Source organism: Lipophrys pholis (assembly GCF_963383615.2).
Source record: "Lipophrys pholis genome assembly, chromosome: 15".
In the NCBI taxonomy this organism is placed as follows: Eukaryota; Metazoa; Chordata; class Actinopteri; order Blenniiformes; family Blenniidae; genus Lipophrys; species Lipophrys pholis.
In genome coordinates this window covers 17,292,680-17,307,214 of record NC_137642.1, presented here as the reverse complement: position 1 = coordinate 17,307,214, position 14,535 = coordinate 17,292,680, and positions in this window count along the sequence as shown.

The following is a 14,535-nucleotide window of genomic DNA, read 5'->3' as shown; positions in this document are numbered from 1 at the left end:
CACATTTAATATGGAAAGAAAACGCTGTGACATATGTTAAAGCTAACAGCTGGCAGGAGTACCAAGTAAACAGCTCATGGAAACCTCCCTCATTAAAAGTGTGTTCATATTTTTGTGCGCCACTGCCAACGGTAGTGATGCAATATTATTCATTCATTCATTTCATTCCCAACATGGACCATAAATACAGTCATGTGAATGTACGTGCTGCAGCTTGTTGGCTGACAGTCTTGTTGAAAGGGTTGTACATTGATATGGTCTGGAAACATTTAGTTTTTTACGTCATCCTCACCAAAAGAAAGCCTTTGTAATTTTAGCACCAATAACTATGAACCTCCTACTCCTCCTCTCCAGAGACGTGTTCTACTTTCACAAATCACTTCCATTTAGAAAAGATCATGGAGGTGATGACTTCAGTCTTGCCACCACAACTGCACTTTGCTAAAAATGTATTGCATGTAAGTCTAAATGTATATTAAGGGCCAGAGTTACCATGTCGGATGAGCTTGAATGGTGGTTGTTCCTACTCATGAGGCTTATCATGAGAAACATTTATCAGACTGAGTTTGGGGATTTCACAGATGATGCTCCAACGTTACTGATTAAGAACCTTTTGTTCTGTGTGAACTTATAATTGCACCACGGCTCCCCTCCTCCACACTTCTCGTCTTCACAGTGAGGTTCTCTGTGGCAATGCTCTCACCAAAGGGGTAACCTGAACTGCCCTCCCTTCAGTCTGCGTTTAGATTACAGTGTGCACCTTGTTCCCCCGTTCTGGCTGCCACAGAGCGGCTCCGCTGGCCCTCAGGATGTGGAGGGAAGGTCTGCTGCTGCTGCCAGATGCCGTGGTGCTACCACGTCTTCCTCATCAAACCTTTTCTTTCAGTCTGTGAGAGAAAGCGAGTGGCAGACAGGGCTGAGGGGAAATTGAACCTCTGACCCCAACTGTCACCCGTCCAGCAGCAAACACTGAACCCAGTCTGTGTTCGCCCCCCCCTCTTTCACCCAGTGACGCCTCATGACGCTCCAGCTCCGCACACTGATCTCTGCCCGCCTGGGCTTTTTTTTCTTCTGATGCCTCTGTGATATTAGTCCTCTGAGTAAAGTGGATAATGTGATAATTGTTATGGCTGTGGGTGGCATCCTAAAACAACATCCTTCAACAACAGCCCCAGGGTGCAAAGTAACAGCTTACACTCAGGTGAGTATATTCTGATTTCCAAAAAAGAAAACTTGGCCGAACCTGGAGGTGCTTGAATGATGTTAAAAGTTTACTCAAACTAGCCTCATAACTTGCAAATATTCACAGTTGGTTCCTCTGTCCAGATAGAAAATGGTGTTGTTGTGCATGTGTGTCGACAGTGTGAATATATATTTACAGATAGGCTTCTACTTATGATTTATTGTGCCTCGAATAATCTCTCTTTGATGATCAATGGTTTGAAAATAAGTTAAAATTTTAATTATGATAGGAATAACACCTCTTCTGTATAAAATAAAAATCTAAAAATAGTAGGACTGATAGTATGAATAAACAAAAGTAAATAATGATCTAAATTACTTTTCTGTTTTATAAAATCCAATTTGAAAACAACATATCTTACTTCTTTGCAAACAATAAAACAGTAGCATTACAATGATGATAGTTTGAAAAATAAAAACATCTATAATTTGTGATTTTTAAACATGTCCTCTGAAAAGGGGCCCTTGCAGAGTAGACGCAGTGCCGCTCTATATTTTTCAGGCGTGACATTATCCCTGACTAGTTGTGAAGGATTGTGGATTATGTCACACTCAAATTACCATTGCAATTCTGCACAAGGTGACTGTAAATATATGTGGTTGAAAGGCAATGAAATGTTTATAAATCAGGATGTGAAAAGTTGAGATGTGGGAAAGAGGTCGCAGCAGCGAAAACCCATTGGTGATATATGTAAAGTCCTAAAGAATAGGTGTATTATCGTTGTTTCACATTGCGTGCGCGATCTTCTTGTCTGGGTAGTACGGGGTTGTAATTGTTTTACAGGGAAAGTGAGAGGATAAGACGGCAGCAGGTGTACAGTGCATGTCATTCACTCAGTGTTGAGGACAGCTGCTACTGAGATTATGCCGCTGCTAAAGCTGAGAGGTGAGAGGCCGAGGACGACCCTGCAATCAGCAGGTGCAAAGGACCAAATATCTGAGACCGGAGCGTGCCAGTCAGTCCACATCTGTGTGGACATTTGTGCTTGCAAAATGCTTTTCTGGCACAGTTTTAGCTCTGCAAAGGTCAGCACAAAGTACTGTACAATGCCTAAGTGTTGGCGTGCCACAGGAAGACATCAAGATTAGCTTAACTCTCGCCTGTATGCTTTGGCACGTGTGTGTGCGTGCGTGTGTGTGCGTGCGTGTGTGTGCGTGCGTGTGAGCTCGGTGATCACAGTGCAGCCACAGTAGGCCACTGTATCATTAGGCTTATGATGATTACTCACTCGCTCGCTGTGTCTCGAGCAAAGCCTGGGATGTGAGGGTAAAAGCTCACAATTTTTCCAAACGGAAAATCACAGACACAGATACTATTATGGAGGTGTGTTTTAAAGGCTGCGAGCTGTCTGAGGGCAACAAAGCCTCTCTTCACAGGGGGCATACGCCGGGTCAAGAGACCAATACAGGAAGGTCTACACACACTCTCTCTCTCTCTCTCTCTCTGTTTCTCCCCCTCTCTCTCTCCCTGTCACTAAACCAGAGGCACAGGGACCGCTTGTATGAACGGTCCACACAGTTTCAGGTAAATGGCTCGCCTGTCATTTCTTTTGGGGTCAGTCTGTGAATTATACTTGCAGGAATATTTTTTTGTACTTTTTGTTTTTTGTTTTGCCTTAAGTTTCCTGATAGGAGTTACTACAAAGAGGCCATATGTCTATTTTATGTTTGCCTGCAAAGTGGTGAAGCTGTGTAGTGTTAAAAAGCTCATTTAAAAAAAAAAAAAAGAATAATTTTGTAGGAATTATTGAAGCAGCATCCAGCTTCCTGGTGTCGATGTGATACCTTTGGTTACAAAAACCATATATCCCAAGGCTACATTTATGGATGAGATCAACATAGTGCAGTTTCTATGAGTTAAGATAGAATCCCATGATGGTAAAAGAACTCATCCATTTATGTTACAACAGACATAAAGACTGGACACATATAAATACGTTTCCTGCTCCACAGAACAAGCTCACTGCAGCACTAGTAATAAGTGCAGGGTGCTGCAGTGTCTATAATGCAACCATTCCTCTTCCTCTTTAGATAATTTGGCATTATAAAACATCATAGGAGAATAATACGCAAGTGTAAAAGTAAGTGAACGCCGGCTCTGGTTGGAAACTACCAAGTAATGTGGATTGGTTTGTGTGGCTCAAGATCTTTGGCTCCGAACCACATGCAAACATTTATTTGGGCGCTGTGTTCAGTTTGCAGTTTCTCCTCCCGAGTCTGTTTGCTTAAGCAGGTAAGTTATGTAAGCAGGCTTCATTGAGGGTTTGCGCAGTCGCCTTTCCCAAAGTGGGCTGCGCCTCAAGTTTTGTTGGACACGAGGGGATATTTTTCCAAAACATGGATACGGAAATGTAAATCCATAAATAAAGTTTCACTTCCTCCTGGGGAAACAAACACAAATCTGACCCAGAACACACAGATCTTTTCAGAAGTAGGAGAGAAGTACGCAGACAAGTCTTCAGAAATGTTTAAAGACGCTTATTTAACACCGTTTTGACTTGGCCAACTGTTTCCAACAGACTGTGGTTTCAGCTTCAGTTGCAGCTGACCAAGGATAGCTGGCAGCCATGCAACACAGAGGAGACAGCAAATGGATTGTTGCGGTAGCCACGTTGACCTGATGGAAAGGTTATGTGCTCTGACACTTCAGCCCCTCAGGCCTGCTGGAGGTTCAGGAGATTAGTGACCTGCAGCTCCGGTGAGGAGCTACAGCTGCAGATCTGCATGAACTTCTTGAAGTAAGCCAACTTGTCTCTCCAGCTCAATGTGTTGAAACACACTGATGGGTCTGTCGGTGGAGGAGAGTCATAAACAATCTGTCGTTCTGGATCAAGGTCACATCGAAACTTGCCTTTTAAATCTCCCTAAAATAATCACAACCACGCGAGGAGGAGATGTCCTCAACCGTCCACCCTGACGGCCTATCAGGGTCGGTGAGTTGACCCGTGTGTGACAGGAAGTTAGTGGGCCACATCATTATCCTCCCCCTCAGCAAAAACTTGCCATCTTTAAAGATGGCAGTCTCACTATACCTGATGACTCGTGACACATGCCTGTTTGAGCGCAATTAAAAAGGAACAAGACAATTTTCACACTGACCTGTTGACCGCAGGGTGAATGTGACCCCCAAAAGCCCCCATTTAAGCATTTGGTATTCAGTTCAGACAAAGTTACAATACAAAACAGCACAAAACCTATTTAATACCAATTTCATTATTGGAGATATATAAAAATGCATTTTCAATAAGTGGAACAAGCAACCAGATCGTTTATACATAAACCCTTTAAAAACCCAGCCCATGTTTAGCCTTTTGTTGTATAATTTGTTGAGAGCACTAATGATAGTGGTTTGACGCTACATGGATTTTGGTATTTCTTCACATGTGTTCATTCGCTGAATAAATTTTATGATACTTTTACATTATTAGTGCATTGTTTGATTCAGATGTATTGGACACACACACACACACACACACACACACACACACACACACACACACACACACACACACACACACACACACACACACACAACATGACCAGAGTTATTCATTTCCATGTTAGGTGCTGAGAAGGTCAGAGTCATGTGACCGTGCACATTTCCACCAATGTCAGAAATGGAAACCTCATTAGTAAGAGAATTCTCCTTCGCCGTGTTGACGGCCCATCAGAGTCAGTGAGTCGACTCGTCCATGACAGGAGGTTAGTGAACTACATCATTATCCTCCTCCTCAAACAACTTTAAAACGATTACAACCAAAGGAACAACAGAGTCCACCTTAATAATGTGTTTCAGGAAGTAGAATCCAGCAATACCCTGCAAATGTGCAGCAGAATGGAAAACCCAATGCTTTTCTTTTTTCTCTCTTTATAGTGTTAATTCGCTTGGTTCCCTTTGATCATTAAGGTGAAAAAACCCATTGCAGTAATGGATTAGTAATGAAGTTTAGAGTGTAAAGTGAAGCAAAAACACAGTGAATGCGAAAACAGTGAATGTAAAATGCTACAAACCTTTTTTTTTAACTTCTACTTTTTATCCAAGACTAATACCAACAGAAATGCAACGCTACATGGTCATATTTTAAATAATTATTTTGACCTAGATACGTTCTTTGACAGCAGTGTTTGACAGGAATGTGTTTTCATATTGAAAATGGGCCTAAACATGCATCATGCGTTCTACAAGTTGATATTCAACTGTGTGATGCCACCTATTGTTCTTCCGAGATCACTTTCAGATCTCGCCCGTAAATATATAACGGTCAGGTGTGTGAAGACAGGTGGTACATGTGAATGATGTATAGCGATGGGATGTACAGAATACATAATGGACATGAGGAAAAAAAGTTATTAAAAGTCCTTCTCTGTAACTCTCTCCAAGCTCATTTCCACATGTGAAGGTTGAACTTCTGGTCTCAGTTAAAAAAGCAGCCTGGATCTGACCACCTGGACAAAAATACCAGACAGTCCTGAGTGACTCACTTAATCGCTCAGCGCCCAGCTGGAAAACAGCCGGCAAGATCTTGTCTCAAACTAACAGCCACGTGGGGTTGTATGTTAGCAGCATGTGTGTTTGATGGAACGGCTGAACAAACAATTCATGGAGATCTCCTCATTTACATTCATTTTAGAGCGGTCTTTTCCTTTTCCCGATCTGTTTTCAATCTTTTACTGAATCAGAAAAGAATCCTGGGCTGCTATAAAAGGATGAAAAGAGAGTGAGGAAGGATACAGTGAATGTACTCATCCTTTGAGGATCACTGTGGCATATGTCCCATAAAGAATGCCTCATGGTATCACGTCTGCTTCACTATTAGTCTGATCCCAGTTAGTGACTTCCTCTAAGTGCCTGAAACATGATGACAACTACAGGTTAGACCCGAACATTTGACATTTTTTTCAATTCTGAAATGATTTTACTTTCTCTATCAAAGAACAGCAACTTATGCTGACATCCATCTGTTGTAGGACAACGTGTGTAATCATGTGGAGACACATTTCAAGATCGTTGGTGAATGAGTGTAGATTTATTGCTCTATTTCTACTAAATATTTAGTTTCCACCACGTCCTCCCTCTGGATATTTACCCATTAAAAGCTTTATTAGTATGGTAATTATATCTATTTGACATTTGCTGTTGAAAGAAGTGGTGCAGAGTGATGAGAGTGAGATATGATCTGATAAATAAAGTTGTGGGTTTGCTGGCTAAATATCAGCCTTGAAGTGCTCTAACATCAAATTATTATCCAGGTGGCAACTTTCTTCAGGTTTGTCATTACAAATGCTTTGTCAGGTTTTTTTGTGTGTTTTTTGTTTTTTTTCATAATACGCTGTTTATTGTGTTGACTGGCACTGAGGTTCCCAAGTTTGGAAGGCTGTGCACCATGATGCCAGTTATCAGTAGTACCACTGGGTACATTGCAGAGGTTAATTCACACCTTACCTTTACTTTAATTACATGGAGATTTACACAGGATGCTGCAATGGTGCACATTAAAACTTTATAACCCGTGCAACTGCGCTACCCTATCATACATCAAAATCACCAGCTGAAACATCTAATAATTACCGCAGTCATTTACTAGCTCTGATTTTCTTTCCTGCTTGAATGTGGGTGTTTCTCCGGTGGCCTCACTTTGAAAGGAGTTTACAGAAACAGATTTCTCAGCGGCTCATGCACTCAATGTGAACAGTTTCCTTCAGGATATCCGAAAGATTCCCGGCATCAGTTTCTGCAAGATACTTTTCAAACTCCGATCTTCGGATGACCTTCCAATCTCGCCTCCCACAAATGCCACCTCATGACCCTGTCTATTGCAGAAGGAGACTTGTTGTTGACTGTTGACTGTTTTACAGCTTGTGTGACACAGGTCAAAGTTTGCTCCTGTATCAAGTCCTCAAAGACAGCCAGTTCAGGATCCCTTCAATCAAGGAATTTAAGGAAAAAACAAAAAAAAAACTAACTACAGATCAGTGTCACCAGCTTGAAAAGTAATAGATTCCCAATAGAATTATTGTTGAATTATTTTGAGTTTCTAAGAGCTGCAAAGTGAAAAACATGTACCAAAAAGTGCCGGTCTGTAAGACACCAGAAAGTGTGTGATGTGTGCTGTGTTGTGAGACACAGTGAGATGCTGTAGGACACCGAGAGATGAAAGAGCTCCAGCTCTCTTTCTGGGCATGTGGCCAAGACATTCTGCTTTGAAACATCCTCGTGTAACTTAATCTCACCCTGGGCTAATTTCTCCAGGACATCGCTGAGAGATTGGGATGTCCGTTACAAATGGACATTGAGAAAGTGTTTAAGGATGCAATTTGGTGCATGAATCATTATAAACAGGTGCACAGGATATCAATAATATTCACGTGAAATAGACGCTAAATAAGATCTGACTGGGAAATGCTTCACCTGGTCCATTTCATGAGATGTTCTCTTTGGAACTTTCACTCAAAAAATAAGTTACATATGCCAACATATTTCTATATACCATATGCCAACATGTTCAGAGCTGCACACATGTGACTGCAAAACAGTTTCAGTTCTTGTGGGTCGATTTTTAATGTCAAGGCAAGAATGTGTGTTTTAACCGTGTGCTTCGCTCCCTCAATGCCTGCCAAAGCGAATCATATCCAAAGGACCTACATCAGATTGCTTTAATCTTTGCACATACCAACTATACCTTGGACAAAAGAATGTTTGGATAAGAACAGCTGTGTGTGCTTCGCGGTGCTGACTAATAGGCTGTGAAAGACATTAGACAGTTACCTGAGATTTTATTTTATCAAGTAAAAAGAATAAGATAGATTTTTTTTCTGTGGCAAATCAGTGGTTTTTGTATGAACCAGGCCGATTGAACGTACTGTGCAAATACAATAATCTACAACAGAATTCACTGTGGCCTACAGTGACAGTGTTTAACATCTTTTTTTTACGATACCATAATGAAATTTCTAATGTCGACCGACTGTGTAATTTGTCGGTGATTGGTTGGAAATTCGATTATACAATTTGATTATAGGAAGGCAAGAAAATAAATCCCCAAATGCTTTCCAGAGGGGTAAAAGCACCTTCAATGGCATCAGTTGCCATTGGTGTCTGCATGAATGGATGAATGTATAAAGCTGATTGCTTTGTCTTTCAAGTAAATTAACAGTAATATACCATAAAAATGCTTTACAGTCATTCACATTGCAGAACAATTTGAATTTCCCAGCCATGTTTTTACAGAGTGTGTTTATCACGACATGTTGTAACACTTTGCTTTCCAGATCAATAAAGGACGAATCGTCCTCACTTCATATATATATAGCGACATTGCAAAATGATGTATTTTGTGATCACCATCAGATAAGTTAATCAGATGCACTTAGACTTCAAGTGTTTCACACAAATAGGTGTGAGGTGGTCATTGGTTCGTTATCACATTGCAGCACAGTGAGCCTGTCCTGAAGGTCAGTAGGGGAGCTGAACCCCTGCTCCTGTTCTCACATGAAGGCCCCGAGGGCGGGACAATGGAGAGCTAAAACAGGGTGGATAAGAGTAATGGCAAAGGGGGAATGACAGACAGAGCATTATTCTTGTGAAAGTGCTCAGTTCTCACTGCACTTTCACTTTTCATCAAGTGTTTTGGCTGCACATGATCTGAAGGAATGCACCGCGGGGCAACCTGCAGCTCACCCTGACAGCACATCGTTCCACTTCCCCTCCCCGTGTCAATCCCTCGTCTAAACATGTCCACTTCGGTCCAATTTCTATTATCGCCACCGTCCGGGTAGGGTGTTTGTCCACCCCATGACAGGACATCCCGATTTTCCTCCTTTGTACTTGTTGCTTTGTTTAGCTTATGTAGCTTTAACACATATCCGGCGTGATGTTTTGTCGAGAAGGCATTCAGATGCAAGATTGAAAGAGCATTTCCAAGGTGTGTTGACAAGCTGATGTCAAGTCCCATACATCTACACCAAAGTCAAAGGTAAGAGTTTGACTCCTGAGGTTACGGAGATTAATGGTTTAGCAGGTCATGTGCGGGCATGACGGAAAACGTGCTCCTGTCTGTCCATCTTGGTGCTTTGCAGCTGCACAATCAGAGAGAGAAAGAAAGAGTACACAAATGGTACTTGGTCACTCCAGGGCATGCAGATTAAAAAAAGATCCGCTTGCTGTAAAATGCAGCTCTGCCCCTTTTACACCTTGGCCTCCCAAAACAAGTAAGAGATGGAATCAGTCTCAGGTGGTTAGTCTGGAAACGCCATGCAACACTGAAGCATGTTACCACAATGGCTGGATTGCTTTTGAGGGTATCCATTACTGGCCACACCGTTGCTCCCTCAGAATGGAGTCAACATTTTATAGTGTACAGTTTAGGTGGTTACTTTACAAAAAAAGACTCATGCAGTAGAAACAACTTCTCAGAGCTCCTGATGCATTTCACCTTGATTCTGACCACTATTAGATTTTGAACACTTGATGAAATGATGCAGTTTTCTTATTTGTGCTCGTATTAGCATTAATATGGTCTGTTATTTTTCAAGAATACAAAAGAAATGCTTTCCAAAATGTTGAAACAGTCCTTTAAATGCTTTAAATCATGGAGGTAACCCAGTTTTTCAGGTCAGTTCATGACCGAGACTCGCCGGGCATAAATAGTCTGACGTTCACGCATCTATAAACATTCATATCTATATACGAAAGCCCTTCTTTTTTTTAAGCACACCCCCCCCTTGATATACACATCATGAATAAACAGAGAGCAAGAAAAATAAATGTGTTCATAAAAGACAGATGTTGCTAGAAGATTAGTCTGAGCTTCCAGCCTCCCTCGAGGCAGAAAGATAACACTCGCACGTTAAATGAAGTTATGTATTGGGTGTGAGGGAGAGTGGAACAGTAGCAGTCAGTGCTGGAAAGTGGACACAACTCAGCCCTGAAGGCTTACCACTGTGTGAGCCCTTAACCGCGTCTTTAAACCGACGGTGATAAAAGGTCCTACGTCCCAAATTTTGATGGAAATATTTTCCAACAAATCAACAATTTACAATCAGGCTTTTCTTAAACCTGCCCGGAGTCACAGTGCGGCGCTGCCCACGGGTAATGTACCCTTTGTAGCATAATAGTAATAATGCACTTCTTTAGGGCGGTACTTTTAAAAAGGATGTTTCACGAGTACATTTACAAATTTGCTTAGAAAGTACTATTTTTACAACTTCTGTTCGAGCAAACCGACACCGATCATAAAAAGTCCACAAGGACCTTGAATGAATTAAAAATCTAAAGAGTCAATAAAAGACTGAAAATATTTATAGTCCATTGAGTTGCTTTGTAGAAAAAATGGTATTCAAAAAGTTGAATCCCATGCTAATGCTACAATTATGATGCTCATACAACAGATGTTCACGTCCCACTAGTTCAACCATTTCCCTGGTGATACAGAGTGATAACAGGCCTAAGAGCTGCAAATGATGGCCCAGTGATTTGTGATGATGAGGCGGCTCAAATGTGGTACAGAAACAGGCAGTAAACTTTAAACACTGCTGCAGGATGACGTGTGTACCCAGAACAACGAGGCAACAACACATCTGGGTTTTTGTATTTTGTCCAGTTTAAAAGAGATCAGTGTGTGATTGGTGTGATTGTAAGTTGGTTACAGTGATGGAGAAGGCTGCAGATGAAATTATAAACATGGGAATGTGCGTTGCTGAATCAAAATAAAAGTCCTAATCTTGTCACTACTGAGAGGAGTCAAAACTGGTTTATTGATACTGCTAAAACATTTGCTGGGATCTCCAGACATTTTTCCAGCTCTTTAATCTCATGGTTGCAACATAAAGCTTCAGAAAACAACCTGTATTGTAAAAATACCACAATTCCTTGATTCCTTCAGTCAAAAACTATAATTTCTGTTTTCATCATTCATTAATATAAGTTACTGACCAGCCAAAGACTATATAGATGCAAAACAACAAAAAGTGACTGAAGTTAGATTATGCCTGGAGGATTTATGGTCATATAGACTAACTGTGAATAAATACTGCATTTAACTTCTTGATCCCCTGACTCTCTAGTTTGTATACAAAGGAGCGAGAACAGACCCCCGAGAAAAAGGCAGGTTATATTTGCGTAGCCAGAGGAAACATAAAAATGCTAAAAAGCATATTTAAATATATGATCCTGATTATGATTCATCATGTATAACTCATATGTTGTTCAAATTCTGGGTTATGCTACACTGAACATTAAATATCACTCGGCTACCCACGAGAAACCCCTGCTGAAACCTTGCTGCTGAAACCTCTATGAGAAAGGTATAATATCGTCCGACAGGATGGATTCAAATTCCCTGTGTGGCTGAATCAACCTATATCTCATTATTTGGGCGCGAGTGCGGAATACTTTACAGACAAAAAAAAGGCACAGAATGTCTCACACCTCTCAGGAGCAGGAATCTGAAGGGCGGTGGATACCAGATTTAATGCTCCCAAAGAGCAACTCGGGCATGTGAGGATTTGCAGGAATAAATTATATGAAAAGGATTTTTTTTTTTTTTTTGATCTTCCTTTCTTGACAGTGCTGTTGAAGATTTTTCATGACATTTAAATTGCCCCTGCATTTGGACGCTTTCCATTTCCATTCACCACACCTACATGCTCTATTTGATGCTCCACATCAACACTGATTGTATAATGAATAAAATAGCACATTATGCACACATCTTTAAATATGGTTGAATTAAATCTGATTAATACCAGCGGTAGTTTGACAAGTAAACACGCCGTTACATCAATTGCAGATCATCAAGAAATCTCACTGGAGCAGAAGTGTGAAGGATCTTCAAGGTTAGTGAGTTCATGCAACAGAGAAACATTAAAAAAAAAAAAAAGCAGTTGCATTGTCAGAAAGAAACATGTTTTAGATATTGAGATTTATAATAGTGGCACACAATCTCTTGATTGGTGGAATGTCACGCATTTCCAAGAAATTGTGGGAAATGAGGGGCCACGTTTTCATGCAAACGTCTGTTTTGAGGTGAGAGAGTGATATAACAAGTCAAGAGAAAAAAAAACTTGAGTGTGCTAGGCAGGGACTAAGTGTACTTCCAAAACACATATATGCACGACTGATTTAGTAATTCTGATTACATTTTGGAATGTGAAAAAGCCCCCCCCCCCACCCCCCCCTCCTTTAGAAGTGATTCGCTAACACAGCAGGCAGACTCCATATAGATTCAGTGACATGGAGCCCTCCTGTGAGCGAAATTTTGAAACAGATCAAGTTTAGAATTCAATCCTTGCAGCTCTGCTTTAAAGTGAGACACGCGCTCGGGGCTATAACAAAACTCTCCCATCCACATGCTGCTTTCATAATGGGCCACTTGAAGAAACAATCACCGACTGTTTGCTCAGCCAGCGAGAGGTCCTCGCCGTGTTGACTATTATTCCACTCTCTACAGGGTGGGCCGTCTCCATGGAGGTATCAAATGATCACCTATTCTGTTTCCCCTTGAGTGGATGTAGTGGTCACACCATCAATGAGCCACTGTGGAGGTGTAGGCCTCTGACACGCAACCAAGAAGGGAAGCTGTCAATCATTAAAAAGCTTTCGACCGCCTCAATAATGCTTTGTCTTCTGTTAAAGCCTATTGAGTGCAAATGATCATTCCATGTAATTGCAGGCTATTTCAAAAGAGATTACATGTAAGAATGTCACTGATGGGGCGATTTTACTACGTGTATGCTTAGTTTCTTTTACACCAAACTAGCTCCGGGTTGGCCTTGGAGCCTTTGTGTGCAACATGTTCTCCCTGTGTGTCAGAGTTTCCTCTCATTCTACAAACATGCAGATTGAATTCAATAACATTCGGATTCATTAATTGATGACTTTCAAGTGGCTGGAGATGTGAATGGGAGTGTGTGTGCCACTCTTCAATAGTTGGCATGTATTTGTCACTCACATGCTGGTACCGTTTGAGACATGTGGAGTGAGCACAGATGGAAAAATATAAAATTCAACAATTTCACAAGCATGACATCTTACCGATGCTAAGAGTTACTGAACATCCCTGAAAACACATCTGTGGCGTGTCGCTGAGTTCAGAAGACTATGAAGTCTGTACATATTGTCATTGGTCCAGGCAGGAGGCGTCTCCAAGCTCATTTAATCAGGTTAACTGGACATGGTCACTGGTTCTGGAGGATGTTTTCCCTCTTATTCAGGTGGCTTCACCAGTTCATACTGTTCTCTTGTCTCGACTGTTTGTCATTTGCCATTCAAGTCCCTTTGGACGCACACAAAACGTTTCTGAAATGCATGTGAGCTCTTGTTGTTTGCTTTTGAAACCGTAGAAATGATGTAATTCATAACATGCAATGCTAACGCTTCCAGAGTGACTGAAATGTCAAACTATCAATTACATCATTTGAAGCGTCCCAGCTCTTTAAATTCTAACTTTCAATGAAACTTACTGATCTTATTCACCTTATTCAAAGCAACCATGACTTCATTTAGTATCAGTTGTGTTGTGGATTTATTCTTGCCGATGCTTTGGAATAAAGTCGTTAAACAAAGTCTTTGTGTCAATGTGAAAGTAAATGAAGGAAGAGGAATGGGAAAGCGCAGGACAATGCAGAGACAGGTCAGAGAAAAGGAGGGTAAATATATAAAGAAATGAATAAAAGGTGGCACAAAATGACAGAGAAAGAGAGGAAAGACACTGTTAATGTCCACAGAAGGACACAGTAACATGGTACTTTACTGTATAAACACAATCCCAGTATTAGTATTTTTGGACTAAAGTCTCGGGCCACATTTCCATACTTATTATCAGAAGTTATTTTGTTCAGCCAAATCAGAAGATGAAATTCAGGATACTGTAGAAGGAGTGGAGGTATGTAGAATGTACATATGCAACCTCCATCACTACGATCTGAAACAACACACTCCATCCAACATCTCACCCCCGAGGGAACTGGAGCAGTCCTAGGTGTGGTTGCAGCTCCCGGAGCGGTTGTTTTGCATGCTCTTCCCCTTAAATCTCCTCTCGTGACAACCTCAGTGTGAAAATAAAACTCAGCTTTAATTGTAGAAAATGTTTGCTTTCGCAGAGTCTGTAAACAAAACTGCAGGGACGGATGCTGCGGCTGCCGCGCCACACCAGCCACAAGCACCACCACCAACTGACCATAGGACAGGCCTTTGGGAGAGAGATGGAATTTAAGAGAGGATTTATCTGCAAACTGGTTTGGAGAGCCCTGTCATAAAGTCTTATGATCGACCGCATGCATTTACTTGAATGAGCA